Raw genomic sequence first — 24,650 nt, 5'->3', positions numbered from 1 at the left:
AAATTGATCCACAAATTATTTATGCGAATATGTTTATAAAATAAATTAAAGAATCTAATTTTATAAAAGAGCTGAAAGTATATTCACATTTGTACTACGACATAAATATAATCATCAGGTCTTGATTCCAAAACGCTGCATATGCCAAGTGTTCTAATTACGCAGAGACACGTAGAAACTATTAGGTAGTTTTCAAAATGTTCTGAAATCTATGTTATAAATTATATTAGAAAAATTATATTATGTGAATATTTATATATGTATGATATAAGAGACAATTACGCTCGTGCAGCGCGCAAAAAAATATATAATTATAATTTAATAAAATTTAAAATATAAATTACATCGTTCAGAAATTTGTCTTCTATATTCAATGTCATCAATAGTTGACGTAATTTATGGATTATTGAAAAATCTACAGATAAATATGTTTTAAATATATCATCAATTTGGATTGCATCTGTTCCTTTCCAGAAATGATCGTCAATATTGTTATTTTTCCAAAAAGAAATTTTCTCAGTAGACGTCGTGAATATTGGATGGGTAGGATGTTCATTTTTAAGGCGGTGTAGTACTTCTTGCGCAATATCATCTAGCCATTTTTTTATGACTAAGATACACTTGGTTCAAAATATTGGGCTATGATAACAAGTAATTCTTCTAAAAGCTGTTTTTCCTTTCGTTTATTCATAAATTTGGATATTTTATGTATAAACCGATATTGTTTAAGACAATTGAATATTAGATCAAAGTTATATCTAAATGTCAAATTGTTTAGCCTGAAAAAAAAATTATATATTAACTGTATAATAATTATATTAATTTATAATGCTAATGGCAATTTAGTTTATTAAATTTTACCATTGGTAATTGTGCACGAATAATTCGTTTTTGCTCATCCAAAAGAAAGTAATAGATTATAGAATTTTTAATTATGGAACGCAGAAGACGTTCCAATTTATTTTTTTTCGTGCCCGACAACTTATCTTCCGACATCAAAAACATATAATTTTGTAGTTTCTTCATACACTTCATTCCAGCTCTTACATGTTTTTCAAAACGTAAATCGTTAAAAATTTTTTTCTTTTTGTCTGTATCATACTTATTATTCGCAGTGAGACACCTAAAATTGGAATAAACAATTCTTAAAAATTATGATAAATGTAGGATTTTAATCTTTAATATCTCCAAGTAGTTCTGATTGCACATGTTTTATAAAATTGTCAAAAGTTTGTACATAAAATTTTAGGAAAAATATATGGTTATATCATAAGTGCTGAAGAATGTAATTATTTATGAAAATTGAAAATAATATTATATAAGTAAATCTCGAGACAAATAAAAAATCATAAAACAAATAAATGTAAAAAATGTATTTTTTATTTGAATATTACTGCAAATTATTATAGATTAAAATTTATACATAATCATATTATTGCGAATTTAAAAATTAAAATATTAAAAATTGTAACAGCATTTGATTTAGTGTTTCTTCATGTTTTACACAGAGTATAAAATGAAATTCTTATTAAATGATGCATAACTCGAATGTAATCGAAGAATCTTATTATGATTAATCAAGTCTCTAAACGCGTTAAAATTTTAGCTTTACTAGATTTTGATTTCTTTTACAGTTATACGCAGGCACATAATTTAAATTAATAAGATAACAATCATTTTAATTTTAATTTAATTAATTAATTTAAATTAAATAATTTTAAGTTAATAATTATTTTAATTTTACCCTTTCTCGCATCATTTTTTTCGCAGTGATACAAATCGAGTAAAATAAATATAAATTAATTAATATAAAAAAAAACTTATAAATAAAAGAATACCTGTAATAATATTTCTTCTCCCAAAATTTATTCGGCAATGTTATTTGCTGGAATCTTTTACATGTGGACTTGAAATTCACTATATCCTCCAAGCTGACACTCTTTATTTCTAGAATGTTGATAATCACATCGTCGGGCAAATGCATTATTGTAGCCATCAAGAAAAATTTAATTGATGTACAAAACAACTGCCAACAAGTCAAATTATTTACTGGTATTGTGTCGCTAATTTTATTTATAAATTTATATATATAACAGATCGCACGTGGGCATACAAAATTTATTGTAGCTTTTAGGACCCCATGCGTTCATTTCATTTTATATAGTCTAGATGCATATAGCAAAGATGCACCAAATCCATGTCAGGAATCCTAGAAACTTTCCAAACTGTTGAAACTATTAGAATTACCAATGAGAATAAAAAAGATATAGATTTCTTGGTTTTGATTGGTCAGTGAATCCATAAGGACAAAAAACAAGAATCAATAATTCTTGGAAGAAAAATTTCGAGATTCTTTCTTTTCGATTTGAAAAGATTTTGCGCTCTTCTGATGCTTACTTACTTTTGCATTGTTATTCTGCTATTCAAGGAAAGATTAAGAAAAGGATAGTATGCAGTTCAGGTAGTTTGGAAAAACAAGGATCGTTGGAAAGCTTCGCTTTCTCTTTTAATTTTGCTTGCTGAATTCGAAAATTATCTTAGTATTTAAGAATAATTTTGGGACATTTTAAAAAGTATCGGTTGATTTTATTTTCTTGAGCCATCTCAGTAAATTTTTTTGATAATGTTTTTAATAAAATTTTGGCTTTTATTTGCACTAAAGAATAAATTAGATTTTTTTCTTTTTTTATTTTGGGAAAAAGGCTTGTTTTTTTTTTCATAATGATGGAAGAGGACAGAAATTGCAGGTATTGCATATATGCATACATAGAACGACTTTTAAAAAAACAACGCAGATGAAAACATGCGATAACTAAAGATTAAGTGCTCTAATTAAAGATAAAACAATAATTATAAACAAGAATGATTTTCATGCTCATAATTTTGTAATGATAATGAAGCCTACATAAAGAAAAAAAAAAATTTACAACATACAAAAACGATGAATCACAAGTCAAAGGCAATAACGAGGTATTCTTATCATTTAAATATAGCTTTTATTATGATTGAATCAGTGAACTTTCTCTTATACTAAAATGCTCATTTATAGATAAAAGCAAATGACGAGAGAAAGAAAGTAAAACAATCTAACAATAAATCTATTTTTCTTAATGCTCTGCTATGGAGAGAAAAAAATAAATCATACATATATACAGAGAAAGAAGATTACATGTTATCTGTTTCTCTTTTTGTATCTGTCTTCTTACAATACATGGAACATTTCGATATAAATTATCTAAAATCGGCAGTAGGTAACAATTTGAAATTTGCATCTTTTGTTTTTTATCCCTTCTTTTTATTCTTGAATATTTTGTTTTTATAATTGTTTTCTTATTTTTATATAAAAAAGGTTATGAAAAAAAACTGCAGTTACGAGGTGTCTTAAAATATAAATTAAAATAACTTTTCAAGAATGTTACATTTTTTATTCCAATTTCTTCAAATAATTTACAAAACGGTGCATATTTATAAATCATAAATTTTGATTGCTTGTTAATTAACTTTGTTATTTTTCGTTATGAACTTATATATTCTTAATTTTAAACTAACTTAACATTATTACTTATAACTATAATAATCTTTACTTAAAAAAATATATATTTTTGAGGAAAGGTCTTTTTATGCAGAAAACATTGAAATTCTTTAAATACAATAATTATTACAAAATCTTGTATTTTAATTATCCAATTAAAACAAATATCAATCATATATAGAAAACTTGATATAAAGATTAATATGAAATCTAATTTAATGAAAATATTATCAAAATTATTGAGTGATTTTTGAAACGTTAAAAAGTTGATTTTTTACGTTAAAAATTATGTTATAAAATTTATATTGTGTGAATATTTATATAAAATACAAAAGACATGATTATATTCGTGCAGCGGATAATAAAATATAATTATAGATAATTTAAAATATAATTTATGTTATTCAGAATTTCTTTTAGGTTTAATATCATTAATAATTGAGGTAATTTGTTGATTATTACGAATAAATAATCAAGATATAAAAAGGTATCAAATATATTCTCAAATTGCATTGTTTCTATTGGATTCTTAAAATTATTAATACTGTTATCTCTCTAAAAAGAAAATGCTCCGTAGACATCGTGAATGTGCGGGATATTAATTTTTAAGGCGATATAATATTTCATGCGCAATAACATCTAATCATGTGAGAAATAAATTGAAAGTTGAAATTTTTCCAATTTGTCTGATAAGACAATAGAAAAATTGGGAAAAATACTCAGCAATGATACGCCTTTCTCTCGCCGATAGCTTTTCGATCGAAGTTTGATTAAAGTAGGCTCCACTTGTAAAAACCACGTTGCATAGCCTTAAAAAGAATTACATATTAATTGTACAATAATTACATTAATTTATTATATACATTATTATATACATTTATATACATTAATTACATTAATTTATAATATTAGTAGCATTTTAGTTTATTAAATTTTACCGTGGGAATCCTGTACTAATAATTTGATCTTGCTTTCTCAAAAAAAAACAAACAAGTTTATATTCTGTCATTACGGAATCTTCAAGTATGGAATGCATAAGTCTTATGATTTTTTTTTTCTTCGATTCACGAAGCATACTTCCTGGTATTAAATGCATAAACCCTTCCATATATTTCATTTTTGCTTTTATTTGTTCTTTAAGATTCTCTAGTTTATGTTTTTGGTCATCAGTAGGATACCTAAGATAAGATAGCCAATAGATATTAAGATAGCCAATTATCAAGAATTACATAGAACAACACCACCATGTGAGCTATAAATTTTATTTGATGACTATACCCTTTTTTTTCTATATTATAAACTTTTTAATTATGTACATATTGATATTTGATTTAATTAATAAAATTATAAATATTAATATAAATTTAGGTAGAGACATATATAATAATTTTTTTAACTAAGTTGTAATTATTGCAATAAAGTAAAAAATAACAATCTTTAAACATATACAATGTGTTACTAAGCTAAATATTTAAAGATATTTTTAATCTGCACTTGCAATTAAAATAGAAAAAAAATTGAAAGAAAATTTTATATTAAAATATTAAAAATATTAGAAATAATATTAGAAATAATAAAAATTAAAAATATAAGAATATATAAAAAATATAAGAATATTAAAAATAATATTATATAAGTAATTTTCAGAACAATTTAAAAATTATAAAACAATCAAATATGAGAAAAATATTTTCTTATTTGGATATTATTACAAATTACTGTAGATTAACATTTATATATAATCATATTATTGCAAATTTAAAAATTAAAAAGTCGTAACAGCATTTGTGTTTTACACTATAAAATAAAACTCTTTTATAAAAAAATAAAAATAATTTAAAAAAATAAAATAATTGTTAATGCCCTAATATATTTATTAAATTTACATTTTTAATAATTTAAAATAATCGATGCACATAAAAAAGGACACATTTAAAGTATGCAATGACCAAAAAGAATAGAATATGAAAAACAGATAAATTTTTGGGCTTATAATTTAATAAATATTCAAAGAAAATTCATAAGACTTATGAATTCCATACTTGAAGATTCCGCAATTACAGAATATAAATTTGTTTATTTTCTTTTGAAAGAGCAAGATCAAATTATTAATACTTTTAGGGATTACCATGGTAATAATTAAGCTTAGACAAAAAATAAAAAGTATAATTTTATAATTTTTTTCTACAATGGCAATAAATCATGAATTGCAAGCAATAGCACGCTATCTTTATCAAATGATATGTATCTTGGATTTTATCAACGAATTTTATTCACATGACTAATCAAGTCTTTAAACTCGTTATTAGTTTTGCCAGATTTGATTTTTTAGAATAATATTTTTGTTAAATTAACATTAAAGATATGCTGAATTTGCATTAATTAACAGGCCGTGCCCACCCACATACATACACATACAAGCATATAAATCAATCAATAAGATGACAACGTAATTTACTCTTTTATTATTTTTTTTTTACAATAGCGTTTTGTTGAGTGACCAAATGTAAAATAAATATAAATGAATAATTATAAAACTAATTATAAAATTATAAAAAAACTAATTGTAAAAAATAATTATAAAAACTTATAAATAAAAAAAAATACCTTTGAAATATTTTTTTTTCCCAGAATTTATTGAACAGTATTGTCTGTTGGAATTTTTTACATGTGGACTGAAAATTCTCGACGTCCTCCAAGCTGATGCACTTATATTCTAGAATGATAAGAATCACTTCAGCAGGCAAGTCTGTTATCGTAGGCATCGTTGAAGAAATTTAATACACAAAACAACTGGCAAGTCTAATTATTTATTAGCTTTGTATTACTAATTTTATATATATATATATATATATATATATATATATATATATATATATATAATGAATCAGAAATGTGAGCAAAGTTTGCAGCTTCTAAAACTGTCGCCAAGCGTCTGTAACGTTCATTTTGTCTAGATCCCTAGGGTTGCCAAATCCAGAGATATAAATTATAGGACATTTCATCTTTCGAAACAAAATTTTGGACAAAATTGGACTAAAACAGTAATCATAAAACTAAATTAAATGCATAATTTTATTAAAAATTATTTACAATACTGTTTTAAACAATTTTGATTACAGAATTTGAATGAATAAAATAAAAAACTATTAAACTACTATTATTTAATACAAGACACATTTTTATTTTTGAACATAAAATTAAATATTTTAAATTTTATACATATAATTGACATTTGTTAAAATATTTAACACCTTTAATATATTAAAATAAAAAAGATGACGTTTAACAATTGTTAAAACAAAATATATCTTTTAGAATGAAAATAAAAAAAATAATAAAAGTATTTCAGCAAGAAGAACTATAAATTATAGCGTGATATAAACATAAAATATATATTTTTGAAAAAAAAAATAAAAAAATATTAAGTAATAAAAATATTTTAGGAAAAAAAGAAATTGATATAAAATCAGTCCAAGCTTGGCATTGGCATCGCACCAACAATAGCCAATCAAAGCTAAAGAAATTTATTTAATTTTTTCTGCGTGGCAGAAAATTGGATTATTGCATGAATTTCCATTGGGTGGCGATTGGCAATCCTACCTACAGTAAGAGTCTGGACAGAATTGCTAGTTCGACAAAACATGACATCATAAGTATAGGTTAGATTAGAGATGCATTTTGTTCAATGAATTCGAAACGTTTGACTAACCATAAATTTAGGTTTTAATTGTGGACTAAGCCTAATGGGACAAGATAAGAATGAATAATTCATTGAAAAAGAATTTCAAGAATTTCATTATATTTTCTTTTTGAGATTTATGGCTTTGTTCAAAGGGACTTTTCGTTTTTCAGTTATCCTTGTATTGTCTTGCACAATAAAAGAATGCAAAGTAAATGAGGATTGCAGTTCAGGTAAATTGGGGAACACACAGGGTTCCTTTTATTGACTGAATCCAAACAATCTTACTATTAGTGGAAAATAACCTTAATGTCTAGGAAAAATTTTGAGGCATATTTCAAACAGAAGAAAGTAACGATTTTTTCATCACTTCCTCGAGCCATCTCAGTAAATTTCCTTCTTTTTATAATGTTTTTATTATTAAATCATGGCTTTCACCGAAGAAATTATATCGAATAAACAATCTTGATATCCTAACATATTTATAAGAATCAAACGGCAAGATAAGCATAAAAAAGTCACTAGAGTTTAGAGTGGAAAGTTTGCAGAAAGAGAAACGCGGACTTAAAACTCTGACAATCGGTAGAATAAACGGTTGCAGAATCCGTCCCGGTCCAGATGAGGCAATTCATCTACATCAACTGAATTGTATGAAGGCACAACAGGGTTGAGAAATGCCGTTTTTCACGTTCCCTCGCACTTAACAAGATCACGGACGATGAAGAGATGGCTCCTGATGCGCCGAAAGTTGCGCACTCGTCCCAATTTATGTCCATTCAGACGCGTCTTAAACCTTAGTCACGGACAAAGGGACCTCCTTGAATGCGCCTTTATCGGATTAACCGTTTAAGCAACTGATGGGCATCATCATCGTTACGCTAATGATGACCGTCGAATTGAAATAAAGAACGATCCATTATTCCAAAGTCGAAACTCGAAATAATACTTTCATAAATTCTGCATAAATTTTCGTTCAATATTTTAATGCGTCTAAAAAGATTTTATTTTAAGATAAATTTTTTGACAGTTGTATGTATATAATTTACATATTAAATTATTTTGATTACAAAGGAAATTAAATTGCCGTAACGTAAACGTCATAGCAAATTAATTTTTAGATGCTTGTAGAATTCTTTTCATAATACAATTTATATATTTATATATTGTTTATTATTATTTATTATTTGTTATTTATTATTTATTATTCATTATTATTTATTATGTATTATGTATTATTTATTATTTATTTATTATAAATATATTTATTAAATATAATACTGTCTATAAAACTAATAAAACGCAAAATTTATTTTACTTTTAATATTTACATTTAACGATAAACCGCCATGTGTAATAAAAATAGACGTCAAATTAAAAAAGCCAGGCTAGTATTCAACTCGGAAAGCAAGATGCGCTTCTGAAAAAATTAATTACATCTATCAAAAATTTCCAATGTTTCACCGAGGCTCGTTATATCCACCAGTAATCTCTTGATTCGCATTAGTCCTGTAAAAAAGCGGATAAGTATCATGATAACCGGCCTGATATATCGCGAATAATACATCGCGCGCGGGGCTACTTTTCTTTTATTATATCCTCTCTCTCTCTCTCTCTCTCTCCCTCCTTCCCTCGACCCCGTAAAAACCCCGTAGTATGAAATATCGCAATTAATTTCGCTCGTTTCCGCTTGCGTGTTTCATGCGATTTATCTCTCGAGGCCTCTGCTTTCGACTCAACCTCGTCTCATCTCCGATACGCAAAGTTGCCGTCCGCGAAAACGGTCGTAAAACTTCGCTCGATAATGGAGCTACATCTTGAATAATTTGCTACATTAAATCTTTTTTTCTTTGTCTTTTTTTTATGGGAGGATCCGTTGCTTTAAGGATGATGGATAAAATAAACTAAGTTTTATTCAAAAATTGTAAGATAAATTGTATACGTAATTTTACATTTTATATTTTTTTAGCATAATTTTTATCGGTATTTTCTTATCTTTTGATAGAAAAAGTTAAGAATAAATTATAATACAAATATAATAAAATAATTGGAACATAATTGTCATTAAATACGTTATTACTAAAAAAATTTATTTTGATTTTTTAAAACAAATTTTGATCATTTTCTCATGATTATAAATAAATGAAAATCAAAATAAATTAGAAAAATATTTAATTTACATTTTTTAGGTAGATATTGATCTATTTTATTATGCATCATTTTTTAACTTTTAACCTAAGTTGCATTAATTTTGAGAATCTATTCCAATAACATATCAAAAAATAAAATAAAAATTTTATATAAATTAAATATACGATAAAATGACACTTTGAGGAAAAAATACACTTGTGTAAAAAGTTTAAACACATTTAATTAATTAATCAATTTCTTTCATGCAGAATTTTTTTAAATTTAAAAGAATCGCGGAGATATTAATAATATGTATTTATTTATTTATAAACAAAAAACAATATCTTTAATACAAAAACAAAAATGTGATTATAATTTCAACATAAGCAAAAAAAAGCAAAAAAAACGCAGAATAAGATGCTAAGAGAAAGAAATTACAATAAAAAATAAAAAATATAAAATAAAATCATATCTAAAAATATATTTATAAACTCATCTGAAACACAAATCCCTCTCATCTTTTATTCATCGCGTGCCCTGCGGAACTTGAAGACCTCCTAGGAGACTCTCCCTATCATGCTCGCGTGCGATCTACAGTTATGAACATCATATTTCTACACTTTTCAGCGTACAGGGCGTTCGAGCGAGGCATCCGCTAAAGTCCCGCGAGGTAAAAACTGACAATGAAGTAAAACCTACAAGACGTCAGCACTGTTAATCTTAACCTCTGGCTATCGACGACCGAGCGCGACGTAGGCGCCCGCGTTTATCCTAGATATAAAATTCCTCTCGTACACGCATCTCATTAATATTTGTAATGTTCGTAAACGCATTAGCTGCCACAATTTTTCTTTTTCCCTGATTAACCCGTTAGCGCCCGTTTGAATCCGTTATGTCACTTAGAAGACTCAGCGACTGGATCATCGCCGATCGATTCACGCTCTCGCGATGTTCTTGCAAATCACCCGATAGATTAGAGCCTTGTCATTGATGCCTTCGATCGATAGTAAAAGCGGAAACGATATATACGAGGCATATCGATGGCGAGTCAATTGATTGAAAAAGTGATACGCATTGCATAGATAATTCCTATGCAATGTTTATAAAATAGAATAACTAAAATAATTAAAATACTTCAAATAATATATGACATTTAATGTAACCGCGTACATTTAGATTAGTTGAAAAACCAGATTCTATCAGCTGTTGGGAAATGTTTTATCGATGGGATAATTTTTTTTTAATTTTTGAAAAATATCAAAGAATTGATAGAAGCCTGTTACGCAAAACTGTTTCTCGCCCACGTTTCACGAGCTATCATTCAGCGAATGCTTATTTCCCCCTCTTATTACGTATAAAAAATCGGGCACGATCGATTACCATCCCGCGTTTCGATCGATATACCCCGATCGATGCGCGTTAATCGATCTTCGCGTGCTCGCGGCTCCGTCATCGCGTCGAACACACACGCTTCCGCGAATCGGCCTAATCCATCAAAGCCGGATACTTCACGGATCCTTTCGTCGCTGCGGCACATAATTACGGGGGATATACGTATATACGGACGACGCTGACACGCTCATAAATAGTTTTATTTACGACCGTAAGACGGTCGTATATGTAAAGCCGGCCCCGCGGGCGTCCACGCGTTTCGCTCCGTAATTACGCCGCGCCTTCTTTGTTCTATCTTTTTATTTATTTTTTTTTTTTTTCAATGATTTTAATTCGATCGTTGATGTATCGATATGTCATGGGCGGATGCTCGGTTCAAAATTCTTCCATCAAACAACTTTCTTTACGTGAGCATTTCAGAGAAGAAATATGTGCCTGACTATAATTAGTAGCAGAAGTTATATATCAGTCAAAAATTTCTAATTTTCATTTTTTAATTTATATAAATATGTAAATTATATATATATATATATATATATATATATATATATATATACATGTATATAAAAATATATAATTAAATATATTATTTATAAATTTTTTTAATTAATTTAAAATTACATTATAAATTATAAATTATGTATTAAAATTATATTATTTTAAATTAATTATATATATATAAGTTATATTATTACAAAATTATAATTAATATTACATACAAAATTTATTGTTTAAATTCCTTTCTTCAGATTATTTCCATCATCCATCACTGATAGATAAAAAAAAAACATAAATATAGAGCAGAGAGAGAAAGTTACATGAAAGAAATCTGGTATAAAAAATAAAGACTAAATTCTTGACACGAAGCTAGTCTTGAAAACTTCGCTTCCTTGTAACAAGAGTTTATTGTTCTTGTTACTACAATACGATACAACGAAAAAAAAAAAAAGACAATGATCTCTATCGGCGTTCTCCTAGCAATTGTGCAATTGTTAAAATTCTTGGGAATCACGGAGCGTTTCCAGGTAACGCAAATGTCATTTTCTTTCTCCATTCGTACGCGCTCGGAGATTTTAACGCGGGTAAGTATGTATTCTGTCTCTCTATCTGACAGCCGCATTATAAAACCGGATTACGAAAGTGCCGAGGTGCGTAACTCTGACCCTCCCGTACGTATACCAAGTATATACCAACGCCGTACAATCATCGCATAAATGAGACCGGGAGAATGAGTAAGTTTCCGGTCGTCTCCCTCCGCGCACGCGCATATAATTCGACTTCTTTCTTTTATTAAGTTTGAAAGAGACACTGCCCATGGACGTTTCACGCAATCTCAGAAAATTGATTTGCCACTTATATACGTTTATAATGTGCGTGCAAACGATATTGTGGAAACGCGGTCTCGCCGCGGTACACAGGAGTCTATAAGAATTCCACGAGGAGCAAAAAAGCGTATGCACCTCTCGTAAAATGCGAGAGTCATGCGCGATATATAAATTACGTACTGCGCGCATTTTAATACAACGATAATAGTATTTTTCTGTTACATGGTATCTTTAAAAAAAAAAAATAAATAGAGAAACCTCGAAAAAAAAATTGTGACAATTTGAAATAATCTTGTTCATTTCACGGAATTTAATTCTGATATTTAATTACGAAATGCAGATCAAACTTGCAATTTAATAATTCAAAAAAAATTTTTTTTTTATTAATGAATGAATGAATGAATGAATTAATTAATTTATCTATCTATTTATTTATCTACCTATTTATTTATCTACCAATTTATTTATTTATCTATTTATTTACCTATTTATTAATTTTTTTATTTATCTATCTATTTATTCAATGATTTATTAATTTTTTTATTTATCTATTTATTTATTTACTTATATATTTAAACGGAAAGAATAATCCTTTAGAGAGATAGAGAAAGAAAGATAGAAAGAGAATACAATAGTGTAGAATTATTATTCGATTTATCGAGAAAATATTTATAGTAACAAAAATTGCAATAATTAAGTAAAAAAAAAAAAAAATGCAAACAATAAATAGAATCCGAAGAAAATATATGTATATAACGCACATATTCTCTAGCCGTTTATGCGTTAGCTAAGCGCGTTGCGCTGACGATCTAATTCTTCGTGAGGGGGAGGAAAGGATCGATAAGTCGTGCGATTACGATCGGGCTTCGTTGCAAAAACCGATGGACGCGCGGTATCGGTAATTGCATCGCGGCTTGTCGGCGCTTATCTCAGCTCATTCTCTCCTTGGCATAGACGCACGTACGCGGGCGTTGTGCAGGATTTTCTCTGGAAAGGAGCAATCGATCGCGATCGGTGTCCCGATTGAGACAGGACACCGATTGCGCCGTGGCAACCGCTGTGGAAAAAGGAACTTAACCATAGACCGAGTCTCGCAGACTCGGTTGGAAAAATTACATCTTATCGAGCGATAAAAAGCCGGATATAGAGCGTTAACCGTCTCGCGCGTAACTATATGAATCACGCGCGCATAATGCATGCTGATTATTTAGTTGTAATTTAAGGCGGCATTTGATGTTTCTTTCTCCTTCTATCTCTTTCTTTTTTCCCTTCCTAAAGAGAAAAAAAGAGAAAAGAGAAAGAGAGAGAGAGAGAGAGAGAGAGAGAGCGCAAAATAGCACGTAGGATATTTATGGGATACTGTCTTATTCTATTGAAAAAATTGAAAAATGACAAAATAGTGTAATTTTAGAATAAAATATTTCAATTTTGCTGCAATTTATTCATTTCTTAAAAGTCATAAAAGTATTAATTATTATTTTTCTTAATTTTGTTTAAATCCAATATCCCCAAAATGTGTTTTCTTCTATTAAAAAAAAAAAAAAAAAATTGAAATTATTTATTCCATCCAGTTTTCAAAATATCCGTCACACCAACTTTGAAAACAGAGTTTTTAAAAAAACACATATTTAAAGTTTTACAAATCCATTTAAAAATTCACGTGCCCATGCTCTCTTATTCATAAACCTTATAATTCTGTCAATTTTGCGGAATTTTTATAAATAAAAATAATAAAGTTTGGAAGACACGTTCTTTAGGCATCTTTCTTTCAAAAAAAAAAAAAAAATCAATTTTTCGAGTCTTTGAATAACTATTATAATTAATTATATTATATTTAACTAGCATATCAGAAACAATGTATAAAGACGCCGCTCACTTTCTTCTTGATGCAAAATTCTCCGAAAACGACACCGCAGTTGTAAAGAAAACGAGAGAAGAAACTGTCAAATTGAAGGATCATTCTCTCCCTTTTATAAATCGTTCCACCGTTCATTTCGCTACTAATTATCCTTTGCCGATTCACTTTCTCGAGCTGGCGAGAAGAAACTCCTCCGGTGCACTTCCGGAAAAAAAGCGGCGCCGGGCAATCGCCGGGTGCAGCAACAACATCGATAATCGTCATCGAATCACATCAATCGTACAATTTAATACTCTCCGCGTCTGTATAAAATCGATCGCGCCGCGTTTGTTTGTTTCCTTACATCCGCGAGATATTCGCGAATTAATCCTTATTAATCTCTCTCTCTCTCTCTCTCTCTCTCTCTCTCTCTCTCTCTCTCTCTCTCTCTCTCTCTCTCGTCAAAATCGTCTGCAAATTTTTATCATCGGGAAATCAATAATCGACAAATCTCATCCACTGACAGCCGAAGGAATTAAGCTTAGTTCGCAGCCGCAATTACAGACGCAAAGTTTTGCGCGAGGAAGAAAAGAGGGATGGGGAGAAAGGAGGGAGAAGAAACTCGACTGATGGAGCCCCGAATGATTTACGAACTTGTACTCTTCATCGTTGCCCTTGAGACCTCTCGATATCCCAAGATGTGCGTTTCGACGAGAGAGAAGAGGCCCTGTTTCATTTCTCTTTCTCTCTCTCTCTCTCTCTCTCTTTCTTTCGAGAGAGAAAGAGTGTCTCACGCGTGTCACAGTTTCATGGGTCCTCGGGGCTCCGCCAAGCACGATTTTGACGGACGTGATAATTTCTATCGAATTTAAATGTTAATCAGCTGTCGTGGATACAATGACAAAACGGAATGATCGGGACGGGGCGCGGTTGAACGAACGGGCGTTCTCGTCATCAAAGGACCTCGGTTATCTCGGCATCTTCTCGACGATAAAATTGAGATGGAGGTAGAATGCCGGTGAGAAGAAATTAATCAAAATTGATTTCAAAGTCGCCTCGATCTGTCTCCTGCAAGTGACATTTGACCGCCAAAACAAAATTGATTATTGAGACTTGAAGCTAAATTGCTCGTCGAAAATTGTTTTTGTTGCGATACGTAAGCTACAAAGAAACCATCGACACTGAAATCTTGTATCTTCATGCGTGTTTTTTTTCCGCATGTAAACAAAAATAAATAAATTTGGGCAATAAATTTAAAAATTTACACACAAGAAAATTATAGCAACAGCAATAACATGTAAAAAAGTATTTTCTTGTTATTTTATATTTTTTAATAAACATAAATTTTAAAATTTAATTTTTTTTATAATTTTATGTATAATTAATTTATTGTATAATTAATTTCATATATAATAAATTATAATTTATTAAATTATAAAATTTAATTTAATTATAAAAATTTATTTTTTATTTTTATTTATATTTTATATTTTATATTTTATTAATTTATATATATATATATATATATATATATATATATATATATATAATATTTATCGAGCAATTTATGATAAACATTCATATTTTTTTGTTCAAAAATTAAATTCTTGATTTTCCTCAAATTATATCTTAAAAACAGATACCCACATGTCAAATAACATAATTCGTTTGCATATCAAAGCCTTTCATTTATAATATTCACGCTTGTATTCGGAGCAATCTCGAGTAATTTCTGTAATGACGTTTCATCATGAAAGTTCGAGATTAAAGTACATCAACGCTTTCTCTGACTAATTGCATTTACCGATTACCGAAAAAAGATTAAATTATCGAACATCTTGAACGGTTGTAATAAATTTGTTCTCATATGCCGCGCGAGAGAGTAAACGGATACATTACACCGCGAGGAGATCCGATCTGGTCGCGATCGGATTAAGGCGAAATTAATGAAGGGGAGCTTCGAATGAAGATTACAAAGGAGGTCAGCCACGGTCTTATTCTTCGTTTTGACCATCACAACATGACGTCCACTTTTCGAGAACGCCTCTTTTAAACTGGTTAAGAGCGTAAAAACCAGAGACAGAGAGAAAGAGAGAGAGAGAGAGAGAAGCGAGAAGGGTATTTTGGGAGAGATTTCGGCAACTGTCAGCGTGTGCAACAACAACAATGACGAAGTCATAATCACCTGCGAACGCCTGTGTATCCCAAAATATTTTCTTACAACGTCCATTTGCCCGGGCGATGATAACTTTTGCGCAAACACATGTCGATGACGCGACGTACAATAAGCACGTTGCAAAATCACGAGGACCCACGAGGAGTTCGAGTTTGATTCGCAAACGTTTATCCTCTCATTGTTGTAGCTCTCTCCGCAAAGTTTTTTTTTTTTAAACGCCCGCATCGTGCGTTTATTAAGTTTCACGGACCGAGCTGTCAATGAGGGGCACGCTTCGAGTGATGATTAAGTTCGTCGATAAACGATATTGACCCGATATCCGACAAGCATAATTAATAACGTCTTCCTCGGTATCATGTTCTTCGTTTGATCTCGCAAACTATTGGCTGGAATTTCATTTTATATTTTCAGAGAAATTAATTTGAGAGCGATTTTTGTAGAGATCGTTTTTTAAGAATTTTTATTTTTTTTTATTATCAAATATAAACAATTTTTTTATCAAAAATTTAAATTCAGAAATCTGTCATTTAGTCAAAATTGAAAGTCTCTAAATTGTCTCTTATAAATTGTTAATTTTATAAATTTTTTGAATTTCTTTTTTCAAATAAACTATATGAAAGCTACGATAGTTACTGCAAATTATTACAGATTGCGCCGGCGCAATGTCTTAATATTTTTAATTAAAAAATTTATGTAACACTCACTCTATATAATACACGTGTAAAATATTAATCAAAGTGCTGTTGAAATAAAGATAATAATTTCTGCAGAAAAAATTCGTTAAAATTTGCACTTTTTTGACCCTTCTGGATCCCCCTCAATTCGAGCAGCTGAGAATATCCGCTATATACGATAATTGACACGATAAAAAAAAGGTAGCAAAGAGAGAGAGAGAGAGAGAGAGAGAGAGAGAGAGAGGTCTTCAAGGATGTCCACTCCTCCAGGTGAAGGTGCTCGCAAGAACGCTCTACGAATCAATCGCGACTCTGACGTTCCGGATTCGTTCCGGTTCGCCGAATTGCTTCATAAACGCTTCCAATCGATTGCGTTTTCATGTCACTCCGTTTCCTATCTTACGCTAAAGGCGATTAAAGATAATAAATTCAATAAATGGTGGATTTTAAAATAACGCAATTAAATAAAAAACATACAGAAGAAAAAAATGACGATAGAAATTTTATAATAATATAATAAATTTTTTTTATAATAATATAATAAATTTTTTTATAATAATATAATAAAATTAATTTTTTTAATAATGTTATAAAAATTTTTATTTAAAAACAATAATTTTTATAATAACATAATAAAAATTTTTTATAATAATATTATAATAATAATTTTTATAATAATATAATAAAAATTTAGTTGCAATATGTAGTTAAAATATGTTGTTAGATCTTTCAGCTGTCAAACAAATTTTTAAGTCACTAAATATGCATTTTTCATTTGATTTTGACATATTTTAATTAAAATTCAGAAAAACTCAAAATTTATACATATATTTTTCCACGTATATTTAAAAAAGTGCAAAAAGTCTTTAAATTTAAATAAATATAATTTAAAATTCACTCAAAAATCTTCTATAATAATCTAATTTGCATTTTTTTTTCTCAAAATAAATCCCATATTTAATTATGAATATTCTGTTAATCATAATTTTTTTCTTAACAATGTACTTAACTTTGATGGCAACAAAACTTCTCCAACATGTCATATATCTTAATATATAGAATACATAAAAATATTCTTTTTTGCGATCAAATTTATTGGAAAATTGTCACGTAAATAATTGTGCCTTACAAAAATCAAAATCGTACTCAACGTCAGAAGGAATTTGAACAAGAAATAATTATTCTTCCTCACGTGTCTTAAAAAAAAAAAAAAAAATTATGTAATCGACAGATTGGTCACTTGTTTCATATTTAAAAAATTGCCACAAACTCGCTAATCGTATAATCAAACAATGCATCACGCAACGCAAACATTTTCGCGCCATTTTAATCATTCGATTTCACAACCGATCGCTCTCAAATCATCGCCGACATCGTAAACAACGAGATGAGTGTGTAGTTTGGGTTTTGCAAAAAGTCCGAGAGAATATAAATTGCATGTGGCGTATAATTTGCCAAGCGCAACATCCTGCGAACATTGATTTTCTAACGGCGCTCTAATTTCTCCCTCCCCTTTCCGCCTCCCCTATCTCCCCCCACTTTCCCCTCCCGCGCACGTTAATTGCGGACTCGGCGAAAATGATTTTGCGCGCAAAGATTAAAAGTATTATATGAATATGTAATATCGAATATCTCTCTCTCGGGTTGTGTCAGGCAAAGCGCGAGAGCAAAGTCGCACACACTTGCACACACTTTTCCCTTCCTTCCGAGAGAGAGGAGAGAGAGAGAGAGAATCGGGTATCACTCGAAGATACACATCCAGCGTTCCAGCACGCTGGAATTAGCAACGCCTGGATGCGTTTCGCTGGATAGATTATTCGAGACACACTGAAAGTGCGGCTTCATACTTTGCAACCCATATCTCTTAGATTACCCCGCACGCCTATCCATTACTTATCTCCGAACGGGTATATACGCGTCAATAACTGCATTGTACGAGTCGAGGCAACTGAGTAATTAAACGTTGAGATATCTCGCGAGAGTTCGTGGTTATCAGGGATCCGAATATCTTGCGAGGATTCGAGATGAGTTCGCTATTCGATAAAAAAAGATTTTCGAATTAATTATGTAATATGAAAAAAATTCTTCTTCTTAAAATTTAAATTTTCATTTATCCGTTTAATTTTCCGCCATGAATTAGATTTTATTGTTAAATTTATGTTACGCAAATATTTTCTATCAATTTTGTTTAAATAATGAGCTGATTAAACGTTAATACACGTATCTCATCGTTCTTTATCAAAAATTGAAGTGTCTTCGGATAATATGATAAGTCTAAACAAGTTATGTATTTTATAATCGACGTTTTTTTTAGATAAAAAAATTAAAATTTGATAAAAATCTCTAAATTAATTATATAATAAAAGAATTTCCATTTTTGCAATTTCTAGAATTTTAATTCAATTAAATAATTTATTGTTTAATATAAAATATAAAAAAATCTGCGTTTTTCAAATTTTTACAATTTCAATTTGATTAAGCAATGAATTGTTTAATCAAATTAAAATTTTAAAAATTGTAAAAATGTAGATTCTTTTCATACTTCATATTTCTTATCAATTTTGTTGAATTTATATCGGGAATATTTCCTATAAATTTTGTTTGAGCAAGAAAATAATTAAACAATATCTCTGGTTATAACAAAAATTCTAAGTTTCTTGAATACAGATCTGAAAACTAGAGACGAGACGATTATTCATTAACGTAGATGGAAATTAGAGTTAATAGCAATAAAAATCTCCGAGGTAATTGTTCAGTGAAAAAAATCTCCGTTCCATGTGCTCAGAATTTTAACTCGATTAAACAGTTCAATTTTTTATCATGAATCAGATTTTATTGTTGTGAATTTATGTCAGGAATATTTCCCATAAATTTTTATTTAAGCAACGAGATAATTAAATTAAGATCTTTTTTATTAACAAAAATGACAAGATTCTTGAATACAAAATAAAAATTGGAGCTTTCTATCTTCATCGACATTTTGCAGATGCAAATTAACTTATATATAGTTAATAAGTAATTAGTATATAGTAATATATATAGTAATAAGTAAATAATGATAAATAATAAGTAAATAACATTAATATTGATAAAAATCTCCGAGGTAATTGTTCAGTGAAAAAAATCTCCGTTCCATGTGCTCAGAATTTTAACTCGATTAAACGGTTCAATTTCCCGTCACGAATCAGGCTTGGCGTTTGTACATAAGCCGAAGAGGATTCTCCATAAATAACCGCGAAGCCTGGGGCACATCACATTGATGGATACCTTTCCCGCGGCTTTAAGGTGTAATGCAGCCGCAAGGAATCTTAAATTCGCGCAAGTGTCGGCATTCAAAGTGGCGGCTCTCCTCGGTCGCGAATTAGCAACGGTTCGCTGCCGGGTAGACCTACCGTGCGGCCTCGCTTCACACTTACCGCGATTAATCCGTCGAGGATCGTGCCGCCTACTTAACACAGCCTCCCTTCCTCCCCCCTCCCCCTCCCCCTCTTCCCCAACCATCGCTCAAGTAGCGATCTCCTCGCGTCGTTTCTTCTTCTGCGAAGAATCCTTCGTGTATCGTGAAACGCCAGCCGGGGTCAGCGATGTCAAGTCGTGGTCGGCACGGCAGCCTCGACTTCGCCACAACCCGATATAAAGTAATCTCCCTTGCTCTACTCGCATCATTCTCTCTCTCTCTCTCTCTCTCTCTCTCTCTCTTTCTTTTTCTTTTGCCGAACCAACGCCTTTCTATGGCTTCTCGATATGTTAAAAAATGATATACAGATATTACTGTTATATTACACATACATACACGTGCTTTCGCACATCTACGCACGCATACGCCCAGACATACACGTACATGGACGTATATGTATATGTATGTATGCATGTATGTAGGATTAATAAACAAAAACGAAAATTAGTAAAAGTGTTATAGAAGAATTAAAATGGAAATATTCTGAATCAAAATATGATTGAAGATGAAGGAAGAGAATAGAGATGATGTATTAGAAAATGAGAGAGAGAGAGAGAGAGAGAGAGAGAGAGAGAGAAAGTGGAAAAATGAAGAAAATATAGATTTGTATCGTCATATAATTGTATGTTGGATGAAAGGAAAATATTAAGAAAAGAGGAAAAGTGCGAGTCTAAAAGCTGCGAAAATGTTTGAAGTTTGTTTTGCTTGTATATGAAACAATATTGTTTTTCAAATATCAGAAAATTATTTCAAAAATAATGCTTATTTTACAAATTGTAACTTGGTTGTCCGAAAAAAGTTTACATTTACTATATATTAATTCTACAATAATTGCATTAGTTTTTAATATTAATAACAATTTAGTTTCTTTATTTTACTATATTAACGATTAAAAAATATTTCTATTTAGATTATATCCATAAAAAATAATAAATCATAGAATTCACGATTTTAGAATACAGGAGGAAATATCTGCTTTTATATTAAAATATAAGACTTTGTTGTTCGACAGCAGAAAATACATAATATAGATTCTTGATATTTTTTTATTTTTTCCTTAATATTTAAATAACAAAATGATTTTTTTTTGCTTGTATTATAATTTCTTTCGCTTTACAGAACATCTAAAGTCAAGTTTATTTAAAAAAAAAATACTTCAATTTTCAAGAATTATATTAAACAATAGAATTAGTAATACATGTCTTTAAATATTTATAAAAAATTTAATTATATATTTTAGAGAATATTTTAGAGAATCTCTAAAGCTATATAACAATCTTTACTTATGAAAAGAAATATTTTTAAATTCTCTATGTATAAAAATCAAAATCACAAAAATCTTTTTAAAATCTTATTTTAAAATTTTTAAGTATATATTAATAAATAATATACAGATTTTTATGGAATGTATATCTTTATTTTTACATTTGGTTATATCTACAGAAAAAAATATTTTTTTACAATGTAAGGTCTACAAAATTTTAAATAATATTCTATATTCATATATATATATATATATATATATATATATATATGTACGTTTTAAGATAATAAAAATTATTATTTCGCAAGTATACCAGGTATTGCGGCGGTATCTTCTGGATAATATCGTCTTAAGTTTTCATTTGGTATATAATGCGTACCTCCAAAACTCGAAAAATATTTTCCAATTTCTATATTATTGATCCTTTTTGAACGACGTATCGATAATTGATCTAAAATAAAAAAAAAGATATACGATCGGACACCCACATAAACATTGTAGAAATGAAAAATTATAAAACATATATATGATTTATAAGAATGTCAATAATAATCATACCTTGTTTCACATAACATATTACATTATTCTCCGTGAGGATAATGTAGTGCGGTTGGTAGTAATCTTTTGAAAATTTCTCACATTTACAAACCTCATCATGCCTATTGAGCCGACGGAGATACGGGAACTTAATAATCTTTTCAAATTTATCTCGCAACATTATGTTACATCGATGATACCACGCAACGATCACTCCGTCATGATTATCAAGGGTGTGACCGCACATTGTATGCGTTACGCACATTCCAACGGCAAATTTAATTCTTTTTGTCCTTCTTTTCAATTGTTTCTTCACTCTCTTAGATCTAATCTGTAGAAACGTAACAGCAGAATTCAATCAATATTTTATCAAGCGATTTTTAAAATGTAATGACTTAAGTTATAAATAATTATAATTAATATAATCTTTTCATACATTTTGTATATATAAATATGTTATATTTTATTATACGAGATATATTGCAATAACTTAACTATACCTCTATTGTATTTGTAATATTTTTGTATTCATTTTTAATACATATTTTCTCAAAATCTTTTGAATAACGAGATAGACAATTTAAGATGATGTTGAAGTCCCATTTGCTTTTTATATAATAACTCAATACATTGTTGAGTTTAGATATTAGCTCGTACGTTATCTGAAAAACGTAAAAATTAAATAAAAATAAAATAAAAATTTAAATAAAATTAAATAAAAAGTTAAATAGAAATTTTAATTGTAAACAAAAAATAAAGAGAATTTCAGTACTTTCACTCATGGTAAAATATATTGAGACTCATTAAAATTAATGTGTTTTTACAAGACATTGATTGTTATTTTTATTGTTAAAATTAATATAAAAAATTAAATACAAAAATTACCAACCAAAATATAATTTGATGATTGCATAACATCAGATGAATAGTTATTTAAATCAACACTCTGAAATCTCCTTCTGGTAATGCTTGAGGGAAAATCTTGATAATAGTTTATGTACAAACGCTCTGAATTATTCCAATTATCCCAATTGGATGTATCACTAAAAATACAAAAAGAATATTTACATATTAAATGAATTTAAACATATAAAATATGTATTGTAATTAATATTTATAATTTCTCTAGCATTTGTAATAGACTGATTAAAAATGTTATACATAAATCTTTGATTATGCAACAAGCTACATTTTCAAAAATATGTCTAAAAAATTTGATAGCAAATTAAAAAAGAAAAAAAATGAAATAAAAATTAGTTGTGCAACATGTTTTAAAAAATTATAAAAGTTTTTTAAACAAATTGTATCCATTATTTTGTATATAAATTTATTTTGTCATTTTGTACATGTCAATACAAAATTATAAGAAATTAATAGTTTTTATCAGTATAATATATAAAATTTTTTATTAATTTATTAAAATATAAATTTATTAAAATATGAATATTTTTTAGTAATTTATATAATATAATATATATATATACAAGGTGTAATCAAAAATTATTCAACCTTATTTTTTAATGTATACATAATAATGCAGAAAAATTGAAATAGTTTTAACAATTAAATAAAGTTATACTTACTATTTTGGTTTCCATATGATTTCAATATCTCCTACATTATCTAATTTCAAAATGCTATGTATGCCGAGTCTTCTAGCTACGATGTGATATGTAACAATCAGTAGATATATTCGAAAATATTGTAGAACCTATATTAAATTAGAAGAATATTATTAGAAAATATTAGAAAAATTATATATTAAACATCGATGAGATATAAAAATTATAATTACACTTGCGCAAGGCATAATAAATTATTATTATAATTAAAAATAACTTACATATTTTACATATTTGCCTTGGGGATCCAATATCATTATTAATTGACGCAATTTATAGGTTTCTAATTCTGAAAATATGTATTCTTCTAAAATACAAATGATTTGCTGTGATTCTGTTTCATTCCAGAAATTATCCTCAATGTTATTGTTTCTCCAAAAAAAAAACTGCTCTGAAGTAGTAGTGCAAATTGGATGTGATGAATATTTATTTTTTAGACGAAATAGTACTGCCTGCACTATACTATCAAACCATGTTTTTACGATCGAACAAGACACATGTGGTTGAAAATATTGTGCCACGATCGTAAGCTGTTTTTCAAAAATCGACTTTGTTGTTGGCATATTCATAAATTTAATTTGCTGGTGCACAAATCGATGCTGTTTCAGATAATGAAAAATTAGCTCAAAGTTATATTCATATGTTAAATTGGAAAAGAGTTTGCTGAAAAAAAAATATATATATATTACCTAAACAATAAGAACAATACAATAATTGACTTATATATCAATTAAAATTTAGTTTATTAAATTTTTTACCATGATTTTTGAGCAGAAATTCCATTCATCTGATCCCACACGAAATAATACTTCATAGAATTTTCAGCAATTGAATGCAGAAGACACTCCAATTGTTTCTTATCAGTATTACATAACATATTTTCCGACATTGTAAGCGCATAATTTTGTAGCTTTTGCATATCATGTACTCCTGCTTCTGATATTTGTTTGAAATCCATGTGTGATTGAAAGATTTTCTCTTGTTTTTCTTTGCTATAATTTTTTTCCGCAGTAGGACAGCTAAAA

Source organism: Cataglyphis hispanica, chromosome 16 (genome assembly GCF_021464435.1).
Source record: "Cataglyphis hispanica isolate Lineage 1 chromosome 16, ULB_Chis1_1.0, whole genome shotgun sequence".
NCBI lineage: Eukaryota > Metazoa > Arthropoda > Insecta > Hymenoptera > Formicidae > Cataglyphis > Cataglyphis hispanica.
Note: the sequence above shows the minus strand (reverse complement) of the source record.